Source organism: Panthera onca, chromosome D2 (assembly GCF_046562875.1).
Source record: "Panthera onca isolate mPanOnc1 chromosome D2, mPanOnc1 haplotype 2, whole genome shotgun sequence".
NCBI classification, from domain to species: Eukaryota; Metazoa; Chordata; class Mammalia; order Carnivora; family Felidae; genus Panthera; species Panthera onca.
The window spans coordinates 32451352-32468401 of NC_138349.1; positions in this window are offsets into that span (position 1 = coordinate 32451352).

Sequence of the window (17050 nt, forward strand, 5' to 3'; positions counted from 1 at the left end):
CTGCACGATGCCTCCTGGAAAATGCAAATGAGCAGTAATCCACCTTAGATGTACTTATATATCTTGTACTCATATGCCTGTATAAAATACACAAGGAGAAATCTTCTATAAATACCAAAAGGGAGGCCCTTATCAGATAGAGAACATGTTTACAAAATGGATTTTATTTTGCATTAAACATCATCCCCCTCTCTCTGGTCTTCATTTGCATGCAAGTCACACAGGCATACATATCACAGAGTAAAGAAAGGATCAGGAGTTTTTATTTTTAATAGCAAAAAAGATGATAGCTGGGAATATGATAGAGTTGTTTGTTTTGTGTTTTGATGTAATTGTTGTTTTTTTGTTTTTCAAATTAAGAAATTGCACCCCTCTCCTCCACAGTATTTGCATTATTAACTTCATTTTTGCTTATACATATATGTTCATCTGAAAACATTGCAAACCTGTATATATGATACGGAAGAATTGGAATATGTGTGAGGTTTTTTTTTTTTTTTAAGTAAATAAGGTATCGTTCAACCACAAACTTCTCTCTTCCCTTTTTTGTCATCCATATCATACAACCTCCACCCACTTTCTTGCCCACTTTTTGGATTTTGAACATTGGGTTAGCACAGAAAAAAAAAGAGTAAAACAGAAAGGAAGGAAAGAAGATGTTAAAAGAGAGAGAAAGAAAGAATACAAAGCAGAGACAATGGAATCATAGTTTAAAAAAATATTTTGTAGTTGAGAAGGATAGTTATTGGGGATAGAGTTAATTTAATGCTGTAAATTGTTGATTCCTCTGAACACCTCAATCTGCTATTTACTAGCTGAGGGTACTTAATCTCTGAGTTGCACAGAATTATGCAATACATAACAGTTGGTAGATTGAAGACAGAAATCAACTCCATGGCGCCCACAGTACCCATGGTAGAAGTGATGATGGAGGTGATAGCCACAAAGTTTCCATCTTGATTACAAACCTCTTTCTCCTTTTAAATATATAAATAATGGTGATTGTGTCAGGAAGCAGATCACTTCAAGACAGTGAAATTTTCTCCTAAAAAATAGTATACAAGTGGGAATTACATTTCACTTTAGGGATTCACACCTCTAAATCATAGGTAATGCCATATTGTAATAAAATTACAACAAGCCTATATATACATATATTTACATAAATATATACAGTATATTTACAAAAACAGCATGCTTTTAGTTGTAGATAGCTTGGTATGTCATAAGTATTGTATAATATTATATAAAGGATAGCTGTTACAATTGTAACTAAAGAATTAAATAATATTTAAAGAGTAAGAGTCTGAAAAAGGCTCTCTCCTTTTTGCTGATCTCTCAAGTCCAGACTCCCTACTTCCAATAATATAATCAAGTACAACCAAAATTGGAAAAATAAAGATGCCAAGAACCTGGTAATCTAGCTTAAAATGGTCCCACTCTCTGGTCAAGAATACCATAGGTTGATTACTATCTTCAAGCCATCAAACAAGTGTTAGTTGAGTTGAGCCAAAGTCCTCTGCATGGTTGTTCTTTAATATTCATTCTGCAGATATGTTCTTGAACCCCTTACCATGCGCTAGAAACTGTGCTTCTAATAAATAAGACGTGATCTCTCAAGGAGTAACTCGTTCAGTAGGAGATTCTTAATATCTAAAAGATTTAATGATTCAACAGAACAATTCCAAAACTGGGATTTCAAATATAACAGGTGATAATATTTTTAGGATAGGTATCCCTGCCAGTTTCCTCTCAACTCATATTTCCTAGATGATTATGACTTTAGATATGCTGCTATTTTTATTAAATTGTTACTAAAGATATAGTCACTCTTTCTTAGTTCTTTCAGTGGATACTATCTTCATCAATGAAGAACATTAAACTATATAAACTATACTGGCCTTACCGAAGTATTTTAGGGTATTTCTCCTTATCCCCAATCACATCAAATTCTTTCTAAGAATCCCTGTATCCTGCGGGCAAGAGAGCAGGTGGCACAGATAATTCAAGTCCTTAGAGGAATAAAAAGAGGAAATGTAATGCTTGTTAATTATATTTCTTTTAAGAAAACAAATCTGGTACACATATATGTTATATATGCTATTTTGTATATACTTTCATAAGTATAGTACATTTCATTATTTGATGTTTTAAAAGAGTAAAGAAGTATAAGGCTTTTTTTGGAGTGTGTGTGCGTGCATGCTGTTTGGTAGAGATTAAATACTATGTAAGTTGATTTGATTGCTTTGGAAAGTTTTTTTAAGGGTAACTCTAATTTCTGTGAGACCTGTGACACCGGACCATGTTAACATCAATAAATTACACTTAAGAACTTGTAAGAGTAAATCATCTGACTCATTACTCTAAAATTTCCAAGTTGCATCCACCTGCAAATTTTTCTAACTTCTCCCTTCAAACAAAAACCAAAACCCAGATTTTCTTGTTTTAAATAAACATATTCCTTAATACTACTATATATAGTGCCTCAGTGGTCCTGAAGTTGTATTAACGTTGATGTTTATGTTTTGTTAATGTTGTTTGTTGGGGGAGTGGAAGTTAAGGGGATATGTAAATCTTTGCAGTATATCCTAGAATGCCTGATGAAGTAAATGAGAAACAATTGTAAGATGGAAAAAAAAGGGGCACCTGGGTGGCTCAGTCAGCTGGGCATCTGACTTCAGTTCAGGTCATGATCTCACGGTCTGTGGGTTCAAGCCCCACGTTGGGCTCTGTGCTGACAGCTCAGAGCCTGGAGCCTGCTTCAGATTCTGTGTCTCCCTCTCTCTCTGTCCCTCCCCTGCTCATGCTCTGTCTCTCTCTGTCTCAAAAATAAATAAAAACATTAAAAAAAAATTTTTTTTAAAGATGGAAAAAAAAACAGTAACTCATTTAAATTAGCTTTACATGCCTTGTTTCTATTGATATCAGGACTCTCCAAGGCAGTGAGGTAATCCTGGAGAGCCAGGATAGAGTAGGAGTAAAGAGTATAATGCAGCAATAGGAAAAGCATAACTTGTTTAAGAGGAAAGTATTAAATGCAAGGAAGAAGGAAAAGCTCTATTTGAAAACGTTATAGATATATATGGAAAGGTATCAATTGGAAGCTGAAAACACAGAAGACAGCATGGAGATGAATATACAAAAACAGAGCCAGGATTGATATAAGAATAGATTCAGAATGCCTCAGACAGATGGAGGAGATAGATGACACTATCACAATATAAATTACAAAAGTGGCCCAGAGTTCAATAAATATTTCAGAACGTCTTCCTAGTGCCAGAGGATACAAATACCTGCCTCTGTCCTCAGGCATAAGGTTGAATAGAGGGATCATATAATTCAGTTTTCCCCCCAAAAAGCCCTCATTTATACCTGTTTTCCCTAGCTCTTACATTTTCAGTCAAAAATATCTCAATTTAGTGATAACTGAATCATCACTGTAGCGATAAAGGAAAACTGATAGAAATCTTATCTGTTAAGAGCAAATCATCTCAGAAATGTTTGACTTGCCTTGCTGTTGTTCAGAGAAACTAAATAATTCTTTAATAGTAGGAAAGAAAGGCAATAACAAGAATTATTGTGGTGAACTGAAGGCTCATCAACAAAAAGGAAAAAGTTGCTCATGATGTAATGGGCTGAGTGGGTGGGCAACAGTGTTCAGCAGTGGTTTTGGGCATGTGGTCTCTCAACTCTGGGGTTCTTTCTTTCCTCTCATATTAATTCACATACCAAGGGACACACACCAATGGGCACACGTTAACTAGGGCTCAGTTTTTTCATCCGACCCAAACACGTATCACCTGAAAGAGGAACTCAAGCTCCCAAGACTCATAAGAAAAATTAACCAAAAGAAAGGTATAAAACCAAATAACATATACCATCTGAAAAGAATTAAAACAGATTAGACTTTAAAATAAACATGCTATAAGAGACTCTTAAAAACTGAGAACAAACTGAGGGTTGATGGGGGGTGGGAGGGAGGGGAGGGTGGGAGATGGGTATTGAGGAGGGCACCTTTTGGGATGAGCACTGGGTGTTGTATGGAAACCAATTTGACAATAAATTTCATATATTGAATAAAAGAAAAGAAAAGAAAAGAAAAGAAAAGAAAAGAAAACTAAGGAAGAAGCCTACCATTAAAAAAAAATAAATTAAAATAAAATAAAATAAACATGCTAACTATATTTAAAGATACTGGGGAAGATAGTATACAAAGCAAGAACAAGGAATCATTGAAAAATGTAGAAATATTAAAAGACAGAAGCAAAAAAGTTCTGTCTTCTCTTATCAGGGAGAAAAATCTCTTCCAAAAACCTTCTTATGTTTCCCTGGCCAAGACTGAGTCCTATATTCCCCTTTAGAACAAAGGGAATGGCAAAGCAAAACAGGGTTGTTGTGATTGATTTAAACCAATCATGATTTATACTCTGGGATTAAGTGAATTGCCACCTGAGAAATAATAGCAGAATTCTATTTATATACTTATAATTGCTTACAGCATTATAGTTCTACATTTTCCAGAGTAAAGTATTTTTAAAGTTGGCATAAAGTGAAGAGAGAAGCTGAAGGAGACCCCATAACAAGCTATTTTTTATTTCATAGATTTCCTAACAGGTGAGGAAACCTGGACCACAACAGAAAAGGAAGACATTATCCTGACAGTTTGGCATTTACCAAGAAAGTCAACTGAAAGTAAGAAATGTGTCCATGGAGAATAGGTCTTCACTTCAACTAATCCTATCACCAAGATGGACAATGTTTCTCAAACTCAAGAAACCAGGGATATGCAAATTGGCTCTCAGAACAAAGGCAAAGATTCAAAAGATTTAAATGAAAAAGAGGCCAATATGAAATTATACCACTGCCTTTTTCCCCTCTGGTGAAATGATAGAATTCAAGAAAAACACTCATAGAGATGAACATTTAGGGTTTTGCCAATAAAACTCTAAGACTCCAAAATAAAGTCCAATGGTTAATAACCAATCCAGTAAATGTTTAATTAATCACCTCACTTTTACTTATTTTTTAAGTAGGCTCCACACCTGGTGTGGAGCCCTACACAGGGCTTGAACTCAAGACCCTGAGATCAAGAGCTGAGCTGAGATTAAGAGTCAAATGCTTAGCTGACTGAGCCACCCAGGTGTCCCTAATTGCCTCACTTTTAAGTATAAACTTTAAGGAGCCAAGGATAAGCAGAAATTCAAGAAAAGGTTCTAAAAATATATAGATTGTTTTTCGTAAAAAAAACAAAAACAGGAAAGTAACTCTGAAGAAAGAGCATTGATGCAGGAAGGAGAAGAAAGCAAAATAAAACAAAAGCAACTATAATATCCTCAGATAAATAAGAAAAGCTATTGGATCTATGAAAGAATAGAAATACTGTGAAAAGGGGATATCCTGAGGCTAAGAAAGAGCTCTTGAAAATTTAAAGTATACTGTAAAATAGTATAGTTTTGAAAATAAAATTGTGAAAAGTCTCTCCAAAATAGAAAAAAAAGTCAGAATTAAAAAATAGGAAACATAAAAAATTAAAATTCAACATTCAATTAATAGCAGCTCTAGAAAATGAAAAAAAAAAAGAGAAACAAGAAAGAATTATTAAATAAATAATACAAGAAACTTGTCCCAGAACTGAAGGACATAAACTTACATCCTGCATTTACTCACTGAATGCCCACCACAATGACCACACCAAGATATATCATTGTAAAATTCAGGATATAAAAAACCTAAAATCTTTCAGAAAGGAAAAGCGAATCACATGCAAAAGATTGTGAATAAAAATAGAGTCAGATTTCTCAACGAGAGCACAAATAGCTAGACCACAATGGAGTAACACCTCCGAAGTCTAAATACTTAAAAAATGATTTTCCAACACAGGGTTCTATAATCAGTCAAACTATCAATTAAACACGAGAGTGGATTCAAAACATTTTCAGAAAGGGAAATTCTCCCAAATTTACCTCTCTTGTACTCTTTACCAAAAAAGTAATGCTTCTCTAAAATATTGCTTCCTCACAAGAAAGAGGAAGATACAGAAAGTAGGAAATAGGAAATGTAAGTCAGGAGAAAGAACAAGAAAAGCCCAGGAAGACCCAGGAACAAAACAAAATTCTCCACTGGCTCTATAGGGAATTGTGACAGCCCCAATCGTATAGAAGCCCTACAATCTGTAATATAAAATCTTGTTCACCATGGGCTGGATAGGCTGAGAAAAACGGCTTCAAAATAACCAGACAGGGAAGAGAGGACAGGAGAGGGGAGGGGAATAACAAACAAAAGATAAACTTCCCACTGAAGTAAATTAAATTCCAAATTGCATAAAGTAATCTAATGCTATGACAGTAATCTATGAAATCAAACTTCAGAATGCAAATTCACTCTGGGGGGAAATAAACTGCCTCAAAAAAGGTAAACGAAGGAATAATGTTATTAAAAAGAAAAGGCAAGGGTCACCTGGGTGGCTCAGTCAGTTAAGTGACCAACTTTGGCTTAGGTCATGATCTCGTGGTTTGTGAGTTCTAGCCCCACATCAGGCTGTCTGTTGTCAGCACAGAGCCTGTCTTGGGTCCTCTGTCTCTCTCTCTCTGCCCCCGGCCCCCACTTGCTCTCTCTCTCCCTCAAAAATAAATAAAAAACATTAAAAAAAAAAAAGAATAAGCAAAGAATTATGAAGCAGGAAGAAATGAAATTCAAATAGATTGAGTTCTTTAAAAAGAATGAATTAGGGATGGCTGGGTGGCTCAGTCGGTTAAGCGTCTGACTTTGGCTCAGGTCATGATCTTGCAGTCCGTGAGTTCGAGCCCCGAGTCAGGCTCTGTACTGACAGCTCAGAGCCTGGACCCTGCTTCAGATTCTCTCTCTCAATCTCTCTCTCTCTCAAAATAATAAATGAGCATTAAAAAATTAAAAATGAATAAATAAATAAAAAGCATCAATTAAAAATACAATTAAACTATCCTGGAATAGCCATTGAAATAATATGTGACAGCCTGGGGAAAGTCTATAGTGGCTATGATAGAAAAGAGAATAAATGTGAAGATAGCACTGAGCAATTTTCCCAAAATGCAGCAAGGGGAGTTAAATACATTAAAATATATGAAAGAGCAGTTAATATACACAGAGATAGATTATCTCCAACACATATCTATTAGAAAAGTACCAGAAGTATGCAAATGTGTTAACGGTAGAAAAGCCGTGTTTGAACTGACAAAAGCTGCCCATTTTTTTGAATTGAAGAAATGTAAGAGTTCTTCATTTTACAATGTACTACAAGCACTCAGTAGGATAAATAAAAAAAACATACCTGGGCACACCATAGTGAAATTTAAGAATGTCAAAAGTACAGAGAAAATTGTTTAAAATTTTCAACTACGAAAGACAGATTAATATGAATGACAGACTAATGACAAATTTTTCAATACTATAGTAGATGCCGTAAGACAATAGCTTAACCTTTTGAAGTATTAAGAGACATTGACTATTGGGGTACCTGGGTGGCTCAGTCAGTTGAGTGTCTGACTTTGGCTCAGGTCATGATCTCACAGTTTGTGAGTTCGAGCCTCGCGTCGGGCTCTGTGTTGGCAGCTCAGAGCCCGGAACCTGCTTCGGATTCTGTGTCTCCCTCTCTCTACCCCTTCCCCGCTCATGCTCTGTCTCTCTCTGTCTCTCAAAAATGAATAAACATTAAAAAAAATTATAAAAAAAAAAGAGAGAGACATTGACTATCAACTTAGACTTCATAACCAGGTAAACTATTATAATGAGGGCAAAATAAAGATATTTGCCATCATATGAAGATTGAGTTAATTTACTCCCCATATATCCTCCACAAAAGTACTATTAAAAGAATGAACTTCAACCAGAAGATAAATAAACCTAGGGGAAAGGTATGAGATTTAACAAAAACAGTGAGTTCTGAAACTTACAAAATATGTCTATAAATTAATGAACTCTTTAAAAAAACATTTTATTATCTTTGAAAAAAGTTGAGGCTGGAAATTTATACAATTACAGGATTTGGAGTTAGGCTTGGTATTCAATGAATAAAGTCATGTTATATTCAGAAAATAGAAATACTGAGTAATTACAGATATTATCAGAAAATTTTATACATATACATGTACTTTAAAAATGAAGGGCTACTATTAAAAGAATAGACATATATTCTATAGTTTCCAAACCAAGAGAGGAATCAAAAGGCAGTAAAGGTGTTCAATTCAACATTAAAAAAAAAAGATATGATGGTAAAGGTTGATAAATAGAAAATGCCAAGTACTATGGTAAACAAAAATTAATCTAAGTATATCAATAATCATTTCAATGATCAAGCTTAGATATCGGAAGGTAGATTTTCTGAATACATCACAAAAATAAATACCATCTCTATGGTGTTTACAAGAGAAAACTTAAAGCCATACAGAAAGTTTGAAAGTAAAGGATAGAAAGATACACTAAGAAAATACTAAAGGAAGATAGGTTTAAAATATTAATGAGTCTGAAATAGAATTTAAAGACAGAAGCTATATAGAAATGTAAAAGTAGGGGCGCCTGGGTGGCTCAGTCAGTTAAGCCTCTGACTTCAGCTTAGGTCTTGATCTTGCACTCTGTGAGTTCAAGCCCCACATTGGGCTCTGTGCTGACAGCTCAGAGTCCAGAGCCTGCTTTGGATTCTGTGTCTCCTTCTCTCTCTCTGCCCCTCTGCCCCTCATTCTCTCTCTCTCTCTCTCTCTCTCTCTCTCTCAAAAATAAATAAACATTAAAAAATTTAAAAAAAAATGTAAAAGTATCACTACATATTAATAGTAAAAGGAACAATCCACCAAGAAGGTAACACAATCCTAAACTTATACATAACAAAAGAGGATTGGAATTTATAAATCAAAAGCTAACAATTAAAAGAAAAACATTGAGGAATCCACAATCATAGAGGAAGATTTTAATATATCTCTATTAGAAACTGATGGGTCAAGCAGAAAAAAAAAATTAGTAAGGATACAGATTTGAATAGTGAAATCAGCAAGCTTGGTCTAATTTTACATTCCAGCATTTAAAAGCTAAGAAGAGACAAATGGGGTGTTTACAAAATTTGAACACAATTTAAGACATGAAGAACATCTTAACACATATCCTAGAATCAATACCATACAACCTAATGATTCCAAAATGAGGACAAAATGACACTATAAACAGTATTGCATTTCACTGCACATAACACTGAAATATGGATAGTAGGATGAATATTTTCTTTACAACTTTCAAAATCAATGAAATTTTGAAAACAGGAAAACTAAATATTAAACATACTTCATCTGTTATAAAACAGCATGCAAAACACAATTTTAAAAATTTATTAACATTAAACCTGCCTATCATCTGAATATACATTTTTGAGCAATAACTAATAATAAGCTATTGAAAAATACCGAAACAGTACTCCAAAAGGGATAAAAATTTGATTTAAAATGAAAAACAGAAAATGAAGTAACATTTAGTGATTTTTGGAAAGTGAAATCCTAAAAACCATGTGTCATTGGTGACATCATTAGGTTGTAGGTATATTTTGTGTACATTTTTCCAGCTGTTTAAATATCTCTGATTGTACATGAGGATGGGGAAATGGTGAGAAGGTAGTTACAATTCATGTCAAATCTTTTCTTCTATCCTCCTACATGGCCAAATAATTCCATCTCTATTTGATGACTCTGAGACTATATTTTTCATTAGTAGTACTGTTACCATTTTGTTTCCAAGAAAACACTTCCAGTAAGTTTTAATATTTTTTAATTTATCTCAAGTAAATAAGAGTCCACAGAAAATTATCTATATCGATTTTAATGCTGCCCTGTTCATATCCCAGTCATTAAGAAAATTCTTTGACCTGGAGTAATAATCTTAAAATAAAAACTACAGTGATTGTCTTTTCCTTTCTCCTCTGGAGGAATATGGAGATTACACAAACATTTGTTTAATTCAATATCTTAATGCAGCACCTATGTCTGGGAAGAGAGGATTTTTGCAGAGCTAGTGTTTTCACCATAAGCTCCATAGTCACATTTGTAGTAATAGTTGTATTTTGATAGAATCATATTTCAATGGCCAGCTTTTCTAGAAGAAGTACCAACGTTTTCATAAAGTCATATTGAATCTGCCTTCAGAGAAAATAGATTTCGGAATTCAAATGATTTAACATCTTCTGAAACAATGTTTTCGTAAATTATATGTGTAGAGAAGCATCTCCCTGTCCAGTCCTGAAAAATGCTACCTCAATTTCAAAACCATTTTAAAAATATTGCTGATCTGGTGGAAAAGTAAGAAACTCAACTGGAGACCAGGGAAAACATGATTCCCCAGGGATAAGCAAGTAGCAGAGCCAGCAATTGCTGTCAGGGCACGTGCCATAACATGGCTGCCAAGAACTGGTGTCTTTCTGTAGTCGTTGTCTTAGGAAGAGTGAGTTCATTCAAAATGCTTTCTCTAATACGAAGAAGTAGAAAAATCACAGACGTATAGTGCAATGAATCTTCTCAAAGCAAAAACACCTATATAATCGCCACAGATGTAAAAAAAAAAGTCAGTACCCCAGAAACCCCCTCATAGCCTCTCCCAGTCTCTACACACTCTCCCCTACCAAGAACTAATCACTTTCCTGACTTATATTCACCGTAAATTAGCCACCTCATTTTTGAACCTTATATAAATGATATCACACAGTATGATGTGTACTTGTATGAATTTATTCATTCAACATGTCATCCATTTTGTTGCATAGCAAACATACAGTAATTTTTAAATAACTGTGAACTATTACAGTGTCTGAATATATCAAGATATATCTATCCTTCTTGCTGATGGACAGTTAGCTTCCAGTGTGGGATAATCACAAATAACGTTGCTATAAACATTCTTATACATGCCTTTTGCCGCACATATGCACACATTTATGTTAGATATATATGTAGGAGCGGACCCGCTACATCATATGATTGTGTATATATATTTTTTTAAGAGAGGGAGCACAAGCTGAGGAAGGCCAAGGGGAGAGGGAGAGAGAGAATCTCAAGCAGGCTCCACACTAAGCACAGAGACCAACTGGGGGTTGCTTTCACAACCATGAGATCATGACTTGAGCTGAAGTCAAGATTCTGACACTTAACCAACTGAGCTACCCAGGTGCCCCATATATATTTATTTTTAGCACATTTTGCCATATCATCACCAAAGTGATTATACTAATTTGTATTCTGACCAGGAATGTATGAGAGTACTAGTGGTTTCATAGGTACACTAATACTCGTCATTGTGGTTGGATTTGTATTCTAACTTTCATAATGAGTTGAGCACCTTATATATATATATATATATATATATATATATATATATATATATATATATATAGGCTAACTGGATTCTCGTTTGTGAGGTGTCTAAGTCTTTGGCCATTTTTTCCTGTTTAGTTGTATGTCTTATTGGTTTAAAGGAGTTCTTTAGACACAGTATTTTGGATATGAGTTCTTTGTAGATGGAATGTGTCATGAGGATAGTCTCATCCTTCATGGATTGTTTTCAGTCTCCCTTTTCCCACAGCTTTATTGAAGTATAACTGGGATACAAAACTCTACACTCAATTAATGTATATAATTTGGTGAGTTTGGACATAAGTATACACTCATGTTACTATCTTCACAATCAAAGTAATAAACGTATCCATAACCTTAAAAGGTCTCTCTGTGTTTCTTTTGTGGTTTGTTTTGTTTTGTTGTAAGAACATTTCATATGAAATCCACTCCCAACAAATTTTTAATATCGTCCTGTTAACTATAGGCACTATGTTGTACAGCAGATCTCTGGAATTTACACATCTTGAAGAACTGTAACTTTATACTCCTTGAACAATTCCCCTCAACCCATGGTAACCACCATTCTACTCTCTGCTTCTATATGTTTGACTGTTTTAGATGTCTCACATATGAGGAACCATGCAGTATTTATCCTTCTTTGACTGATTTATTTTACTCAGCATAATGACTTTCAGGTTCATTCATGTTGTTACAAATGGTAGGATTTCCTTTAGTGCTATCTTTTGATGAACAGAACTTTTAAATTTTAATGTAGTCCAATTTTAGAGTTAGGGTCTTTTTATGTTGCTTAAGAATTACGTGAGGATATGGAGAAAGGGGAGCATTTATGCACTTTTTTTGGGAATATAGTTGGTGTAGACACTATAGAAAGCAGTATGGAGGTTCTCCCCAAAATGAAATAGAGAACTACCGTATGATCCAGCAATTCCTCTTATGAGAATTTATCTGAAGGAAATGAAAACATTAACTCAAAAAGATATCTTCGCCCTCATGTTCATTGCAGCATTATTTACAATAATCAAGACATGGAAACACCTCAGTGTTTATTAATGGATGAATGGATAAAGAAAATGTGGTATACATATACAATACAATATTATTCAGCCATTAAAAAGAAGGAAATCTTGTCACTTGTGACAACGTGGATGGACTTTGAGGGCATTATGCTAAGTGAAGTAAGTCAGACAGAGAAAGACGAATACTGCATGATCTCACTTATATGCGGGACTAAAAAAAAAAAAAATCCACCAAACTCACAGATACAATGTATTGTGGTTGTCGGACATGGGGGTTGGGGACTGGGCGAAATAGATGAAATCAGTCAAAGGGTACAACTTCCAGTTAAAATATAAATAAGTCCTGGGGATGTAATATACAGCATGGCAACTGTAGTTAATAATATTGTATTGTATATTTGAAAGTTTCTAAGGGAGTAGATCTTAACAGTTTTCATCAAAAGAAAAAAATTTGTAATTATTTGTGGTAATAAATGTTAGTTAGACTTTTTGTGGCAATTGTTTCGCAATATATACACATATCAAATAATTATGGTGTACACCTGAAACTAACATAATGCTATATATCAATCATATCTCAATTAAAAAAATTGTGTTCCCACCCCAAAAAAAGAAGAGTTTTTCATATATTACTTTCTAGAAGTGTTATTGCTTAATTTGTACTTTTAGAAGTAGTTGCTTCATTTGTTCACCATCGAGGCCCATGATTCTTTTTTTTTTTTTTTTAAGTAGGCTCCACATCCCAAATGCAGGGCTTGAACTCACAACCTTGAGATCAAGAGTTGCATGTTCTACCCACTGAACCAGCCAGGCACCCCGTGTTTCCCATCAAGATATCTAACATTATTTATTGAAAAAACAGACCTTTCACTACTGTTCTACAGAACTTTTTTTTTTTCCTTTATCAAGTATCCACATGAATGTGTTCTATTTACGGGCTGTCTTCTGGCCAATTGTTCTATTTCTCTATACTTATATCAATAAAACACTCTCTTAATACTGTATATATGTCTTGGTATATGATGAGAAATTCTTTCTACTTTCCCTTATTATTCTTTCAAATTCTTGTGAATTTAAATTTACTGTGTATTTGTTTTTTATGTGTCCTACCTTTTCTGTGTTCCCTTTTCTCCTTTTGAATTGATTGTTTTATTATTATTTTCTGTCTTTTAACAGATTGGTATTAATTTATTCTTTATTCTTTAAGTGCTTTATCTATAGCTTATTTTATTCACTCTTGACTTATTAGTGTCTACTGTATATTAGTACTTTATTCTTATTCTGGACAGTGAATAGAGAACATTTTATCTCAATTCAATCCCATCTCTCTTGACTTATGTGCTATTTTTGTTCATGTATTTTAATTCTCCTTATATTTTAAACCCCCAAGTACATTGTCATTACTGTTTTATAATTGATTCAAATTTCTTGCTTTCTAATGTCCTGCAACTCCAAGCTTCCAGCTGGGATCTTTTTCCTTCTGCCTACAAGAAATACCCTTTATTATGTCTTTTAAGTGGATTTGCTGGTGATTAATTTTTTTCAGGTTTTTTTCTGAAGATATATTTATTTCACCTTATTTTTGTTTGGTATGGAATTTTAGGTTGGCCATTGCTTTCTTGCACTATGTCAAAATTATCTTTTTAAAAATATTTTAATGTTTATTTTTATTTTTGAGAGACAGAGCAGGAGCAGGGAGGGGCAGAGAGGAGACACAGAATCTGATGTAGGCTCCATGCTCTGAGCTGTCAGCACAGAGCCTGATGTGGGGCTTGAACCACGAACTGTGAGATCATGACCTGAGCTGAAGTCAGATGCTTAACCAACTGAGCCACCCAGGCACCCCCGAAATTATCTTTGTTGTCTCTGGCGGCCATTGTTCCTATTGCAAAGTCACAGCTATCTATCCAATATTTGTTTCATTGAAGTTAATGTGTCTTAAAATCTTTGTAAGGAGATAATTTTCCTTTGTCTCGGACTTTAGCAGTCAGTTCTTATGTGTTTAGTATGATTTTCTTTCTTATATTTATCCTGCTCATTTTTTTTAATACAAAAACCCTCGGTTTTAGAAATGTTTCATGTATGAGCTATTTATAAATGCAAGAAATTACCCGAAGTTTAGCAGACAAAACCAAAATACATTTATTATCTCATATAGGTTGTGTAGGTGAGGTATCTAGAAGAAGTTTGGCTAGATGTTTCTGGCATAAAGTCTCACATGAGATGGCAGCCAGGAGACTTACCAGTACTGCAGTCATTTGAAGGCTTGACTAGGGTTAAGGATCTATTCCCAGAGTGTCTCACTCAAATGCTTAGTAAGCAAAAAATGCTGGTTATTAGCAGATAATCTCAATGCAATGTCACGTGGACGTCTCCATAGGGCTAGCTAAGTGCCCTTACCGGCATGGCAGCTGGCTTCCACTAAAGCAAGTGATCCAAGAGACCACAAGATGGAAGGCACAGTGTGTTTCATGACATAGTCTCAGAAGTCATACTCCCTCATTTCTATAACACCCTATTGGTTATATATTCAACTACATTCAGTGTTGGAGGGGACTACATGAGTGTGTTAATAGTGAGAGACAAGAATCACTGGAGGCCATCTTGGTGGCTTGGAGGCTACCACATTCCACCTTCTTTTGCTCTCATATGCAAAACATACTCATTCTCAAAAGATTCATCTCATTACACCATGAGTTCAAAGTCCAAAATTCTATGTCTAGATCAGGTCCAGGTGTGCATGAATCATGAGTGTAGGTTCTTAATACAATCCCCTTGAGTACTGCTCCTTTTCATTTGAAGTCATGTGAACTACAGAGGCAAGTTATCTGCCCCTTCCATGCCAAACATAGAATGGTTGGTATAGCAGAGGATAACTGCTATACAAGCTCTTGTTCAGAAAGCAGAAAATGAGCACAACACATGGTCCACAGCAATTCTGAAATCTCACTGGGCAAAGTTTAGAAGTTCTCTGATTAGAACTCATTTCCACTCTTGCACAGACATGATTCACATTGTTTCATGGCTCCTCCATTTGGGCTCTTGGCTCTTAAATTTGAGTTATCTTTCTTTTTTATGAAACATACCACTATTTTTGGTCACACGATTTCCTCAGTTTGCTTCCTGCTTATAAAAGTTTCAGAATCCAAAGGCTCTTTTCCTTGTTACTGTCTCTGATTCTTTAAGTCCAAGTTAATGGTGTTTCTGCCAATACAAATATCTTTATAACTTTGTGGCTATGCTGTGGATGCTATTGGAATTTACTCCATTAGACAGAAGACACACCACAAATCTCTCTGAGGTAAGCCCTTCTTTACCTTTGGCTTCTGCTGATACTGTTGAGGGAAAACACACTTAAGTTTCATATAACCCCTATCTTCTGACTGAATGTCACTAAGACATCATCTGGGACCTTCAAAAGGTTTTTAGAGTAATACTTTTAAGTCCATTGTTAGGTCATGTTTTTTTAAAGTGCCTTGAATTTGAACCTTGCTAGGAAGCTATTTCTTAATTTTAGCATTTTGTGTCATTTGGAGAGGCTGGGAGTTTTTAATTCAATGATTTCTGACTCTTCTCCCCCAGATTTTAAAAATATTTTACCTTTGGCTTATGTCTCCCCTCTTATATTTTACTATAAGAAAAAAGATACAGAAGTGTTGTTCATAGAGGCACATGTACCCCAATGTTTATAGCAGCACTATCAACAACAGCCAAATTATGGAAAGAGCCCAAGTGTCCATCAACTGATGAATGGATAAAGAAGATGTGGTATATATACACAATGTAATACTACTCAGCAATGAAAAAGAATGAAATGTTGCCATTTGAAACAACCTGGATGGAACTAGAGGGTATTATGTTAAGTGAAATAACTCAGTCAGAGAAAGATGGATATCATATGTTCTCACTCATATGTGGAATTTGAGAAACTTAACAGAAGACGATGGGGAAAGGGAAGGGAAAAAAAAGTTACAAACAGAGAGGTAGCCAAACCATAAGAGACTCTTAAATACAGAGAACAAACTGAGGGTTGATGGGGAGGGCAGCAGGAGAGGAAAATGGGTGATGACCATTGAGGAGGGCAGTTATTGGGATGAGCACTGGGTGTTGTATATAAGTGATGAATCATGGGAATCTACTCCCGAAGCAAAGAGCACACTATATACTCTGTATGTTAGCTAACTTGAAAATAAATTATAAATAAATAAATAAATAAATATTTTTTTAAGAAGAAAGAAGGCACTCTCAGTAGTTTGCCTGAAAATTCTCCTTAGCTGGATCACACAGCTCTTCCGGTATATTTTCTAACTTCCATGTTACTATAGGCAACTGTTTGCTAAACTTTGTTTCCATACAACTAGAATCCACTTTTTTCAACATTCAGGAGACTTTTTTCTCACTTTCATTTAAGTCCTCACCTGCTGTCTCCTTGAAGGCCATCAGGCGTCTATAACAAACACATAAAGGGTCTTCATGCTTTCCCTAACCCAGGTACCACTGACTGCCTAGTTCCAAAGTTACTCCATATTTTATGTTTTTGTTATAGCAAGACTCCACTTCCAGGCTCAGCTATCTGTATTTGTTGTTTGTTTGTGCATAGCAAATCACTCCAAACTTAGTGGCATAATTCAATCAACATTTATTATTTCATATAGCTCATGTAGGTGAGAAATT